This window comes from Triticum aestivum, chromosome 7B, assembly GCF_018294505.1.
Source record: "Triticum aestivum cultivar Chinese Spring chromosome 7B, IWGSC CS RefSeq v2.1, whole genome shotgun sequence".
In the NCBI taxonomy this organism is placed as follows: domain Eukaryota; kingdom Viridiplantae; phylum Streptophyta; class Magnoliopsida; order Poales; family Poaceae; genus Triticum; species Triticum aestivum.
In genome coordinates this window covers 329,205,742-329,220,025 of record NC_057813.1, presented here as the reverse complement: position 1 = coordinate 329,220,025, position 14,284 = coordinate 329,205,742, and the positions used below count along the sequence as shown (strand labels likewise).

Genomic DNA, 14,284 nt, shown 5'->3' with positions numbered 1-14,284 from the left:
GTTAATCGCAAACCACGTCTCAACGAAAACAATTTACACCGATCTTCTCGGACTCCAAGACGGAATCGAGCAGGTAACAAGCTGTCCGTCCAATACAAGCAGCAAAACCAATATAGCGATCAAACACGACTTCATGTACCAACATATGGGCGTCAAAGGAAAAATAATTGCACTGTAATAAACTCGGTAATCTGATACCAACTGATGGGAGCACGACCATAGACGTGCCTCTGATATGGCCCGATCTTTTACGATGCAATAACCTTCAAGATCCACGAATTAAAAAATTACTCTCAATTACACGAGCAGTACACGTAACCTGAACTAGGGGTAACGACGACCAACGGACAATCCCTCGACACACGAGCAACCTCCCGCTGAAGTAGACGTAACCAACACGCAACCCGTCGAGAACGACGAACCTCGAGCCAAATGCAACTTTCACGCAGAAAAATCACACAAAATAATTAACAACGACACCCAAAAAAAGCCGCTTAATATTTGATACACATGTTGTCTAACCTGTAGAAAACATAACCTAAAAACTACAAAGCACGTAGGCTCAGCTTTATAGTAGTAGACGCACCTCTGACTTGACCCAAAAGAAAAGTACCCAACCGACTAGAACCAGAAAAATTTAAACAGATGTATCTAATATTTGTGTCATGCACGTTATCTCTAATTGCCATGCATGTTGGTCGACCCCAGCCCGTGTCCTTCAGGGAGAATAATCTCCACGAGCGATGCTTGTTAGGCAAACCATCAGCAACTTCTGGTGGTCGTGACCGACTAAAAAAATAACAGTCTTTATTTTCCTGTCTCTTTTGATCACTTTCCTTTACAAACTGACTTGCCTTGTTACCTGTCATGTACGTGGATGAGCCAAACTCATTTTCCCATTGGTCAACCAAGAGGAGTCCCACGTCCATGCATGATTTCTCCGGCCCATATGCATGTTCAGCTAATTTAACCTTGTATTCCAAGATCATAGTTTGCCTCTGGCCATTCTCCTTGAGCTGAAAATACACAGTCTCGTGAGCAACATTATATATTGGTGGCGCCACTTCACTGTCATGTACGTGGATGAGCCAAACTCATTTTCCCATTGGTCAACCAAGAGGAGTCCCACGTCCATGCATGATTTCTCCGGCCCATATGCATGTTCAGCTAATTTAACCTTGTATTCCAAGATCATAGTTTGCCTCTGGCCATTCTCCTTGAGCTGAAAATACACAGTCTCGTGAGCAACATTATATATTGGTGGCGCCACTTCACTACGGCTATAAACACTCATCACTTTCATGGATCACTCGACACATCCCACGTCTACCATGGCAAGTTGATCACACCATCACATAATACAATCAATATCAGAATATGACAATAGAGAACATACAGATCGAACCAAGCACATGTCATAGCATAAAAATCACACATGCATACCAGAATATAGGTTGAGCAAAATCAAAAGTGCAAACTTGTCTTGAATGGTGTTGAAGTACTCTAACGATTAATTCTGATCCGCTTCACACTCCGGACAATCTATACGATTAATGAAGGCACCCGATAAATAAACCGTACTCACATAACGCCACAATAAAGTCAACATAAAATAATTCAAATAAAACTTAAATAACAGAACATCAATAGGTATATATTATCTACATGCTAGTAGGATAACAATGCAAAACAATCAACTAATTTGGATCAACGTTTTAAAAGATATGGTCTCCGGAAGTTTGAATTCAAATTTGAACAAATTCAAATTTGAAAAGTTCAAACATGTGAAATTTTGGCTCTACAGTATTCTCCTGGTCACTATGAGTACACAGGAAAAAGAATCGATCAATTTGGACATACAAATCTCAAGATATACCTAAATGAACATTTGATATGGAATCTGCCAAAATAAATTGTTCTAAAACAGATTTCTGGGAGAACTGATGCGGCAGCTGTGGATGTGCCACGTGTCAAGGTGTGAGTGGCTGTAGGGTGTTTGCTGTAATGGCCTATTTAACGGACAGACGCTACTTAGTGTATACCGGTTCACAGAAAAAAACACTTAATCTGGGCGGTTGAAACAAGATCGGACGGACCGGGAGATGTGCTCACCGAAAAGAGCAGAATACGCTGGCCGGAGTTGGGGAAGACCGGCACGGTCGCTGCGGTTGTGGACGGGGCGGCGGCTCCAGCGGTACTAGGCGACGGAGAAGTACAGAGGCGTGTGCGCCGCGAAGCTCCGAGGACGATGGTGCTATTGGTGTAGAGCGGGGGATGCTCCCGTCGCAGCTACGCTCGGTGGTGACAGAGGTCGGGCGGTGGCTGTGATCTTCGGATCGAGGCACTTGCTCTCGGCTCGGTACTACCCTGTGCAAGATAGAGGGTCAAGGCGGTAGAGTAGATCATGGAGAAGACAACAGGGAAGAAAGGAAGTGCTGAGAACCTACAGGCGCGACGGAAACAACCGGCGAAAACCTCCTGCGATGGCGCAACTCCGGCGAGATCCGATCGGGAGCTCCAGGGCACGGGAGGTCCAATTTTTTTGAAAAATCGGAAGAGTCAGAGGTGGAGATTACTTATAAAGAGTCAGGTGTGGCAAGGGGCAAGGATCTATGCGATTCGGGCGAAGATTTGGGATCGGACTCAATGTCCAGGAAGAACAAGGCAGAGGAGGAAGACGACAAGTGGGGCAGAGCGGTCAGTGGCAGAGAGGTCTGAAGAAAAAAACAAATAGGAAAGGCTGCGGAGTGGGCTGCGGCTGTGCGGGGAAATGGGTCGGCCTACTGACGCTGTGCTGCTCCTTTGCGTGCACGGTTGAGGGAAACAAGTTGGGCTGCGGTTGTCCAAGCCCATGCGAATAGTAATATCTGGCTAAAAACTTTACTGCACAGCATAACTATTGACTAAAACTAAAATAGAACATTACTTCCTAAAAATACTAGAACATATAGTAAAATACTAATATTAATATAAAATACCGTGAACATTTTTAAAACACAAATGCACTTTAAACAAAATAGTGTAAAATAATATATATATATATTATGCAATACAAGCATGTAAAGGGAATTATAACAACTATAAAATAATTTTGAGTTTCTAAAATTCCCAAAATAGTTTCTGTAAACTCCAGATAATATCATTAACATTTTCTAAATATAATTTATAGGGAAGAAGTCATATTATCTCCACTCCAAATATTTGCCTTAAGTTGCAATAACGATTTGAACAATCAGAAAATTTCAAATATGCATAGAAAATCATGATGAAAAAGAATGATCCTATTAACATACCAAATTTGAAAATTTGGGATGTTACAAGGGGGGTCCTTCCCACATGACCCAGAAACCCTCGAGGATAGGCCCTCCTGGCACACAGGTTGGGGCGAAATGAGCTCATGTGCGATCGGGCAACGCATCGAAACCCAATCGTTTTCGTTTGTATGTACATCCCACACGGTGAATCCCAGAAAAACATTTTCGTTCTTATGTATATCACACATAGTCAATCCAAGGAATATGTTTCTGTTCTTATGTACATCCCACACAGTCAATCCAGGGAAAACGTTTCCGTTCATATGTATATCACACACAGTCAATCCAAGGAATACGTTTTCGTTCTTATGTACATCCCACACAGTCAATCTAGTGCATACGCTCGTGTGTGAAAGGTGTAACTATCACACGCACACTACCTTGGTTAACCTTTTGCTTTTATCAACTACACCACACATGATTTGATGAAGAAAACTGTGTGGCATTGGGCTATCCATCACAAGCGCTTTTACTGTCAGAACCATTTGCAAAGTTCCATGGCCCATTTAGCAGGTTTATTAGTTTACAATTTATAATTTAAGTATTACGCAAATTCACATTTCATATCGAACAGTTGTTTGCCAATTTCATATCAGGCACATAAATATATTTTAAGATGACAGTACGATAGCTACCTGAAAACAACACTACAACATATAGCTAGTTCAACTTCATATCAACAATATTAGAATAATATATACATTTTCCTAATCGAGATCATCTAGGCACGTCTTATCCACCTCCGCTTTCAGTTCAGTAAGAACCTGTTTTGCACTGTCCAATTGGGAAAGTGCCTCCTCCTTCGCCAACACCATCTTAGCAAAGTCTAATTTAAAAAATCTGAGCTCATTCTCCACCTTCCTCTTTTTATCCCGCATCTTCAAATATTCTTCAGCATTGACAACACTTTCTCTAAGCCTACCTCTGTTCTCTTCCTCATACATGCTTCAGAGCTTTGCTAGGCACATCTTCAAAGACTCTGGCCACTCTTGATCAACCCACTCCAAGTAAGAACACTTCCGTTTATCCTATAATATTTAAAACTAGATCAGTAACAATTGTAGGGAAAATGGGTATATAGCAACATAGAAAATCACCAATACTTATTTTGAAAAACTGAAGAAACAGGTTAATTATGACATATCTTCTCAAAAAGATCAATGTGCAAATGAATTAATTGCTACTGGGACAACAACCAATTTCTGAAACATCAGAAGCTATAATTAACTACAACAACGCTACAAGTTCTTACTCGTGTACTATAAATAATAGATTGAATATTTTATGAGGAAAGTAAATATAACTGCAACAACATAGACAATGTTTGGATGACAACAAATTGATACTAACAGGTGTGTACATGCACAAATTTAGTAACAGAGAACTAATAGCACTAAGGCCGTCCACTATGTATGCCAAAACCGGCATAAAGACAACTGTTGCTACATCTCGCACTAGTGCCCAACACTGGCGAGCAGATGCAGCGGAAAAATCAGGGACCCGGACTCCGGAGTACCTAGTTGCTCCGATGCCCAGTTCCTTCGTGGCATAGAGATTTAGTATTTTATTGCTTGGCTGCTCGGATGTGTGGACCAAAGTTGGCTGCAAACTGCTGAAGCGGTGCCGAATAATTTTCTAATGGCACCGCTGATGAGATGGCAACATTTTCAAATACTAGGTACAAACTGTGACACTGTCTTAAGATGCGTTTGGTTGAAGGTGTAGTATGAATGGGTTGGGACCGTGACAGTGTTTGAATCATATCTAACAAATGATTTGTAACAACGAAAGAGGGTCTCACCTTCTCTGCACATGCCAGAAACTTCCTCCCACTATCCACAGAGTCAAACGCAACTAGCTTCACATTGAAAGCACAAGTACTCTCTGGGTGATTTTGGTAATTAATGTCAACATATCTCTTGTTGGACTAACACTTCTACTTAGTATGTTTCAGATGAGTTCAACAATGAAGTGGCATGGACTAGAGGATGTGGAACCCCTTCAAGATGCTAAGGACAAAGGATTGTCTCAAGCTCCAAGATCAGGACTCTACATTTTCTATTTTAGTGATCCAAGATCACATTGAGTCTATAGGAAAAGCCAATACTATCAAGTAAGGATGAGGTGTTGCTTAATGGCTTGCTTGCTCAAAGTGCTTAGTGATATGCTCCAAATCCCTCAACTACTTTCTCACATCCACATATGTCCTAAACCAAAAAGTCTAACTCGGCCCTATCGACTCTTTCTATCCGGCGCCACCGAGTTCAGATGTCTTAGCCACTGCCACAAACCCTAGGCAAATCGGTCTCACCGATAGGGATCTCGGTCTCACCGAGATGGGATTGTAATCTCTCTGTGTGTGTCCATTACCAAAATCGGTCTCACCGAGTTTGATTAATCGGTACTACCGAGATTACAATGCAAACTCTCTGTTCCTCTTCGCAACATTTCGGTCCAACTGAGATTAGCGAATCGGTCCCACCGAGTTTGCCGGACCAACTCTCTGGTTAGCTTATTACAAAAATCGGTCCCACCGAGTTTGTGTAGTCGGTCTCACCGAGATTACGTTATGCCCTAACCCTAACCATATCGGCCCTACTGAGTTGCATGTCAGTCCCACCGAAAATCCTAACGGTCACTGGATTTGCTGAATCGGGACCGATTGAGTTTCTTGATTCGGTCCCACCGAGATTGGCAAGTTGTGTGGAACGGTTAGATTTTGTGTGGAGGCTATATATACCCCTCCACCTCCTTTTCATTCGTAGAGAGAGCCATCAAAACGAACCTACACTTCCAGCATACATTTTTTGAGAAAGAACCACCTACACTTGTGTTGAGACCAAGATATTCCATTCCTACCATATGAATCTTGATCTCTAGCCTTCCCCAAGTTGCTTTCCACTCAAATCTTCTTTCCACCAAATCCAAATCCTGTGAGAGAGAGTTGAGTGTTGGGGAGACTATCATTTGAAGCACAAGAGGAAGGAGTTCATCATCAACACACCATTTGTTACTTCTTGGAGAGTGGTGTCTCCTAGATTGGCTAGGTGTCACTTGGGAGCCTCCGACAAGATTGTGGAGTTGAACCAAGGAGTTTGTAAGGGCAAGGAGATCGCCTACTTCGTGAAGATCTACCGCTAGTGAGGCAAGTCCTTCGTGGGCGACGACCATGGTGGGATAGACAAGATTGCTTCTTCATGGACCCTTCGTGGGTGGAGCCCTCCGTGGACTCACGCAACCGTTACCCTTCGTGGGTTGAAGTCTCCATCAACGTGGATGTACGATAGCACCACCTATCGGAACCACGACAAAAACATCCGTGTCTCCAATTGCGTTTGAATCCTCCAATCCCATCCCTTTACATTCTTGCAAGTTGCATGCTTTACTTTCCGCTGGTCATATACTCTTTGCATGCTTCCTTGTTATGTATTGTAAGTGTTAAACTTGTGCTAAAACTCCACTTGAACTTAAAGAAGTTAAAAACTGCAACTTTTGGTACTTACTGTCTAATCACCCCCCTCTAGACACCTCTTCTCGATCCTTTCAATTGGTATAAGAGCTTTGATCTCCATTGCTTTGGTTTAAACACCATTGGAGGAAGATGGATGAGTCTACAATTGTGAGTCTTAGACATAGAGTGCCTATACTTGATGGAGAGTACTTTCATGAGTGGAAAAATGAGATGCTTGTGATTTTCAATCAATATCATTTGAACAAGTACATTTCTAGCCCTTGTGCACCTCATGTTGATCCTATGCATCCTACCCTTGACGAGTCAATTGACATGATTCGCAATCTTAGAACTGTTGAACTTATCATTAGGGGCTTGCCTAGAAACTTGATTGGATGTTTGCCTACTCTTAAGTGTGCCTACACCATATGGAAATTTCTTGAGGAACATTTTCCAAATTATTCTTTGAAAAATCTAGATGAAATTCTCCATAAGTCTATTGCCTTGAGTAAGATGAATTCTAGTGATCCTATGTTTGGTGATTGTCTATTTGAGTTTACAAACCTTATGCGTGCCAAAGGAGATGTTGGAATTATTAGTGATATTATTTCTGAAGCTATAAAAATTTATAAACACGATCATTGTCAAACTCACTCTAACGAATCACCCTCTCTAGGATTTGATCCACCACATGACGATGTTGAACATGGATACTATGACGAGGATGATGATAGTGACTTTGATCTTGATGATGCAATAAGACACTTTGGTCATATGGCAAATCTTCGGGGATATATGGTAGGGGGAAAGGAATGGGTTCTTGATAGTGGATGTACCGATCACATGACCGGAGATAAAGATATGTTTCGCGAGCTTGCTGAAAACAATAGTCCTCGAAAGTATGTCACTTTTGGTGATAACTCAAAGGGTAAGGTGGTTGGCCTCGGTAAGGTGGCCATATCACATGATAGCTCCATACAAAATGTCATGCTCGTTGAATCTCTTGGCTACAACTTACTTTCAGTATCTAGACTTGCTGATTTCGGTTTCAATGTCCTATTTACTGAAGTAGATTGCCAAGTGTTTCGTAGAGATAATCATAAAATGGTCCTTACTGGTGTACGTAGAGGTGATCTATACATTGTTGATTTCACTAAAAAGGCTCAACCTAGAACTTGCTTTATTGCTAAATCCTCTAAAGGTTGGTTATGGCAAAGACGATTAGGTCATGTTGGCATGCGAAACCTTGACAAGCTTATTAAAGGAAATCATATCCTTGGCGTTAACGATGTCATATTTGATAAGGATAGACTTTGCAGCGCTTGTCAAGTAGGTAAACAGGTTGGAGGAAGGCATCCCGTGAAGAACATTATTACCACAAGGAGGCCACTCGAGCTACTTCACATGGATCTTTTCGGTCCCAATGCCTACAAAAGTCTCGGTGGAAATTCTTTTGGTCTAGTTATAGTTGATGATTTTTCAAGATTTACGTGGGTGTTCTTTCTCGACGATAAATCGCAGGTTCAAAAGATCTTCAAAAACTTCGCTAGGAAGGCCCAAAATCAGTTTGAAGTGAAGATCAAGAAGGTTCACAGCGACAACAGAACGGAGTTCATGAACGCAAATGTGGATACCTTTCTTGACGAAGAAGGTATTTCACACGAGTTCTCGGCTACGTACACACCTCAACAAAATGGAGTTGTTGAGAGGAAGAACCGGACGCTCATGAAATGGCGAGAACGATGCTTGATGAGTACAAGACATCGAAGCACTTTTGGGCGGAAGCGGTTGAGACAGCTTGTCATGCAACAAATCGCTTGTATCTTCACAAGCTACTCGGCAAGACGGCATACAAGCTCCTCACCAGTAACAAACCCCAAGTTGGATACTTTCGAGTATTCGGCTCGAAGTGCTACATTCTTGATAAGCATCGTCGTTCTAAATTTGCTCCTAAGTCTCATGAAGGTTTCCTACTTGGTTATGGCTCAAACTCTCACACATACCGTGTCTACAACAATTTCACCTGAAAGGTTGAAGAAACGGTAGATGTGAAGTTTGATGAATCTAACGGCTCGCAAGTAGAGCAATTGCCAATTGATGTAGGAGACAAAGATCCCTCGGAAGCAATCCAAGACTTGTCCATTGGCAAGACTCGTCCAATGGAGGTGAAGGAGAGTACTGTTGGAAATATGCCCTAGAGGCAATAATAAATAAGTTATTATTATATTTCTTTGTTCATGATAATAGTCTTTTATTCATGCTATAACTGTATTATCCGGAAATCGTAATACACGTGTGAATACATAGACAACACCATGTCCCTAGTAAGCCTCTAGTTGACTAGCTCGTTGATCAACTGATGGTTACGGTTTCCTGACCATGGACATTGGATGTCGTTGATAACGGGATCACATCATTAGGAGAATCATGTGATGGACAAGACCCAATCCTAAGCATAGCACAAAGATCGTGTAGTTCGTTTGCTAGAGCTTTGCCAATGTCAAGTATCTCTTCCTTTGACCATGAGACCGTGTAACTCCTGGATACCGTAGGAGTGCTTTGGGTGTATCAAACGTCACAACATAACTGGGTGACTATAAAGGTGCACTACAGGTATCTCCGAAAGTATCTATTGTTTTATGCGGATCGAGACTGGGATTTGTCACTCCGTGTAAACGGAGAGGTATCTCTGGGCCCACTCGGTAGGACATCATCATATGCGCAATGTGACCAAGGAGTTGATCACGGGATGATGTGTTACGGAACGAGTAAAGTGACTTGCCGGTAACGAGATTGAACAAGGTATTGGATACCGACGATCGAATCTCGGGCAAGTAACATACCGATAGACAAAGGGAATTGAATACGGGATTGATAAAGTCCTTGACATCGTGGTTCATCCGATGAGATCATCGTGGAACATGTGGGAGCCAACATGGGTATCCAGATCCCGCTGTTGGTTATTGACCGGAGAACGTCTCGGTCATGTCTACATGTCTCCCGAACCCGTAGGGTCTACACACTTAAGGTTCGATGACGCTAGGGTTATCAAGGAAGCTTGTATGTGGTTACCGAATGTTGCTCGGAGTCCCGGATGAGATCCCGGACGTCACGAGGAGTTCCGGAATGGTCCGTAGGTAAAGATTTATATATAGGAAGTCCTGTTTCGGCCATCGGGACAAGTTTTGGGGTCATCGGTATTGTACCGGGACCACCGGAAGGGTCCCGGGGGCCCACCGGGTGGGGCCACCTGCCCCGGGGGGCCACATGGGCTGGTAGGGGGTGCGCCTTGGCCTACATGGGCCAAGGGCACCAGCCCCTAGAGGCCCATGCGCCAAGATATAGGAAAAAGGGGAGAGTCCTAAAGGGGGAAGGCACCTCCGAGGTGCCTTGGGGAGGATGGACTCCTCCCCCCTCTTAGCCGCACCCCTTCCTTGGAGGAAGGGGCAAGGCTGCGCCTCCCCCTCTCCCCTGCCCCTATATATAGTGGAGGGGAGGGAGGGCATCCATACCTGAGCCCTTGGCGCCTCCCTCCCTCCCGTGACACCTCCTCCTCTCCCGTAGGTGCTTGGCGAAGCCCTGCAGGATTGCCACGCTCCTCCATCACCACCACGCCGTTGTGCTGCTGCTGGATGGAGTCTTCCTCAACCTCTCCCTCTCTCCTTGCTGGATCAAGGCGTGGGAGACATCGTCGAGCTGTACGTGTGTTGAACGCGGAGGTGCCGTCCGTTCGGCACTAGGATCATCGGTGATCTGAATCACGACGAGTACGACTCCATCAACCCCGTTCACTTGAACGCTTCCGCTTAGCGATCTACAAGGGTATGTAGATGCACTCTCCTTCTACTCGTAGCTGGTTTCTCCATAGATAGATCTTGGTGACGCGTAGGAAAATTTTGAATTTCTGCTACGTTCCCCAACAGTGGCATCATGAGCTAGGTCTATTGCGTAGATTCTTTGCACGAGTAGAACACAAAGTAGTTGTGGGCGTTGATTTTGTTCAATATGCTTACCGTTACTAGTCCAATCTTGTTTCGACGGTATTGTGGGATGAAGCGGCCCGGACCGACCTTACACGTACTCTTACGTGAGACAGGTTCCACCGATTGACATGCACTTGGTGCATAAGGTGGCTAGCGGGTGCCAGTCTCTCCCACTTTAGTCGGAACGGATTCGATGAAAAGGGTCCTTATGAAGGGTAAATAGCAATTGGCATATCACGTTGTGGTTTTGCGTAGGTAAGAAACGTTCTTGCTAGAAACCCATAGCAGCCACGTAAAACATGCAAACAACAATTAGAGGACGTCTAACTTGTTTTTGCAGGGTATGCTATGTGATGTGATATGGCCAAAAGAATGTGATGAATGATATATGTGATGTATGAGATTGATCATGTTCTTGTAATAGGATTCACGACTTGCATGTCGATGAGTATGACAACCGGCAGGAGCCATAGGAGTTGTCTTTATTTATTGTATGACCTGCGTGTCATTGAAGAACGCCATGTAAACTACTTTACTTTATTGCTAAACGCGTTAGTCATAGAAGTAGAAGTAGTCGTTGGCGTGACAACTTCATGAAGACACGATGATGGAGATCATGATGATGGAGATCATGGTGTCATGCCGGTGACAAGATGATCATGGAGCCCCGAAGATGAAGATCAAAGGAGCTATATGATATTGGCCATATCATGTCACTACTCTATTTGATTGCATGTGATGTTTATCATGTTTATGCATCTTGTTTACTTAGGACGACGGTAGTAAATAAGATGATCCCTTACAAAATTTCAAGAAGTGTTCTCCCCTAACTGTGCACCGTTGCTACAGTTCGTCGCTTCTAAGCACCACGTGATGATCGGGTGTGATGGATTCTTACGTTCACATACAACGGGTGTAAGACAGTTTTACACAGCGAAAACACTTAGGGTTAACTTGACGAGCCTAGCATGTGCAGACATGGCCTCGGAACACGGAGACCGAAAGGTCGAGCATGAGTCGTATAGTAGATACGATCAACATGAAGATGTTCACCGATGATGACTAGTCCGTCTCACGTGATGATCGGACACGGCCTAGTTGACTCGGATCATGTAATCACTTAGATGACTAGAGGGATGTCTATCTGAGTGGGAGTTCATAAGATGAACTTAATTATCTTGAACATAGTCAAAAGACCTTTTGCAAATTATGTCGTAAGCTCGCGCTTTAGTTCCACTGTTTAGATATGTTCCTAGAGAAAATATAGTTGAAAGTTGACAGTAGCGATTATGCGGACAGTAGAACGCTTATGTCCTTAATGCACTGCTCAGTGTGCTGAACCCCAAACGTCGTTTGTGGATGTTTCGAACATCGAACATACACGTTTTGATAACTACGTGATAGTTCAGTTAAATGGTTTAAGTAGAGGCACCAAAGACATTTTCGAAACGTCGCGGAACATATGAGATGTTTCGAGGGCTGAAATTGGGATTTCAGGCTCGTGCCCACGTCAAGAGGTATGAGACCTCCGACGATTTTCTTAGCCTGCAAACTAAGGGAGAAAAGCTCAATCGTTGAGCTTGTGCTCAGATTGTCTGAGTGCAACAATCACTTGAATCAAGTGGGAGTTGATCTTCCAGATGAGATAGTGATGTTTCCCCAAAGTCATTGCCACCAAGCTGCTAGAGCTTCGTGATGAACTATAACATATCAGGGATAGATATGATGATCCTTGAGGTATTCGCGATGTTTGACACCGCGAAAGTAGAAATCAAGAAGGAGCATCAATTGTTGATGGTTGGTGAAACCACTAGTTTCAAGAAGGGCAAGGGCAAGAAGGGATACTTCATGAAACGGCAAATCAGCTGCTGCACCAGTGAAGAAACCCGAGGTTGAACCCAAACCCGAGACTAAGTGCTTCTGTAATAAGGGGAACAACCACTGGAGCAGAATTACCCTAGATACTTGGTAGATGAGAAGGCTGGCAAGGTCGATAGAAGTATATTGGATATACATTATGTTAATGTGTACTTTACTAGTACTCCTAGTAGCACCAGGGTATTAGATACCGGTTCGGTTGCTAAGTGTTAGTAACTCGAAATAAAAGCTACGGAATAAACGAAGACTAGCTAAAGGTGAGCTGACGATATATGTTGGAAGTGTTTCCAAGTTTGATGTGATCAAACATCGCACGCTCCCTCTACCATCAAGATTAGTATTAAACCTGAATGGTTTATTAAATCTCGATCGTAGTGATACACATTTTCATGCCAAAAGATATAAGATAGTAATGATAGTACCACTTACTTGTGGCACTGCCATGTAAGTCATAATGGTATAAAACGCATGAAGAAGCTCCATGTTGATGGATCTTTGGACTCACTCGTTTTTGAAAAGTTTGAGACATGCGAACCATGTCTATTGGTGTATATGCATGAAGAAACTCCATGCAAATGGACCGTTTGGACTCACTTGATTTTCAATCACTTGAGATATGCAAATCATACCACATGGGCAAGATGACTGAAAAGCCTCGTTTTCAGTAAGATGGAACAAGATAGCAACTTGTTGGAAGTAACACATTTTGATGTGTGCAGTCCAATGAGTGCTGAGGCATGCAGTGAATATCGTTATGTTCTTACTTCACAGATGATTCGAGTAGATGTTGAGAATATTTACTTGATGAAACACAAGTCTGAATTATTGAATGGTTCAAGTAATTTCAGAGTGAAGTAGAAGATCATTGTGACAAGAGGATAAAATGTCTATGATATGATCATAGAGATGAATATCTGAGTTACGAGTTTTGGCACACAATTAAGACATTGTGGAAATTGTTTCACAATTAATACCGCCTGGAACACCATAGTGTGATGGTGTGTCCGAACATCATAGTTGCACCCTATTGGATATGGTGCGTACCATGATGTCTCTTATCGAATTACCACTATCGTTCATGGGTTAGGCATTAGAGACAACCACATTCACTTTAAATAGGGCACCACGTAATTCCGTTGAGATGACACCGTATGAATTATGGTTTAGAGAAACCTAAGTTGTCGTTTCTTAAAGTTTGGGGCTGCGACGCTTATATGAAAAAGTTTCAGGTTGATAAGCTCGAACCCAAAGCGGATAAAATGCATCTTCATAGGAAACCCAAAACAGTTGGGTATACCTCCTAATTCAGATCCGAAAGCAATATGAATTGTTTCTAGAATCGGGTCCTTTCTCGAGGAAAGGTTTCTCTCGAAAGAGTTGAGTGGGAGGATGGTGGAGACTTGATGAGGTTATTGAACCGTCTCTTCAACTAGTGTGTGGCAGGGCACAGGAAGTTGTTCCTGTGGCACCTACACCAATTGAAGTGGAAGCTTATGATATTGATCATGAAACTTCGGATCAAGTCACTACCAAACCTCGTGGGATGACAAGGATGCGTACTACTTCAGAGTGGTACGTAATCCTGTCTTGGAAGTCATGTTGCTGGACAACAATGAACCTACGAGCTATGGAGAAGCGATGGTGGGCCCGGATTCCGA

At 43.1% G+C, this 14,284-nt stretch overlaps 1 long non-coding RNA gene across 1 annotated transcript; it reads right to left on the bottom strand.

Annotated features, from left to right (window-relative positions):
- Positions 1-439: 439 nt before the first annotated feature.
- LOC123162351 (uncharacterized) lies at positions 440-2,676 on the bottom strand. The gene is made up of 3 exons (XR_006481238.1): positions 2,448-2,676; positions 2,113-2,367; positions 440-1,222 (listed from the first exon to the last, which is right to left on the bottom strand). It is a non-coding gene; the product is annotated as an uncharacterized lncRNA (long non-coding RNA).
- Positions 2,677-14,284: the final 11,608 nt, after the last annotated feature.